Source organism: Brassica oleracea, chromosome C3 (assembly GCF_000695525.1).
Source record: "Brassica oleracea var. oleracea cultivar TO1000 chromosome C3, BOL, whole genome shotgun sequence".
Taxonomy (NCBI): domain Eukaryota; kingdom Viridiplantae; phylum Streptophyta; class Magnoliopsida; order Brassicales; family Brassicaceae; genus Brassica; species Brassica oleracea.
The window spans coordinates 9,191,823-9,192,063 of NC_027750.1; positions in this window are offsets into that span (position 1 = coordinate 9,191,823).

Here is a 241-nt window from a genome sequence, read left to right on the forward strand (position 1 = left end):
AAGTGGTCGAGACTATACCTATGATCTCTACTGATTTAAAACTATGCTACAAGATCAGTATGATAAGAAAGGAGCAAAAGAGGATGTCCAGAAGCCGACCAGGAAGAGAGGACGGCCGAGGAAACATTAGTTGTGTTGTGGTTAACATTAGTCTTTTGGTCCGTGATTGGATGAGTTGAGTGAAAACTTTAGACTGTAATTAACAGTTCATGTACACAAAGGGAAACTCATTAGGCTTAAC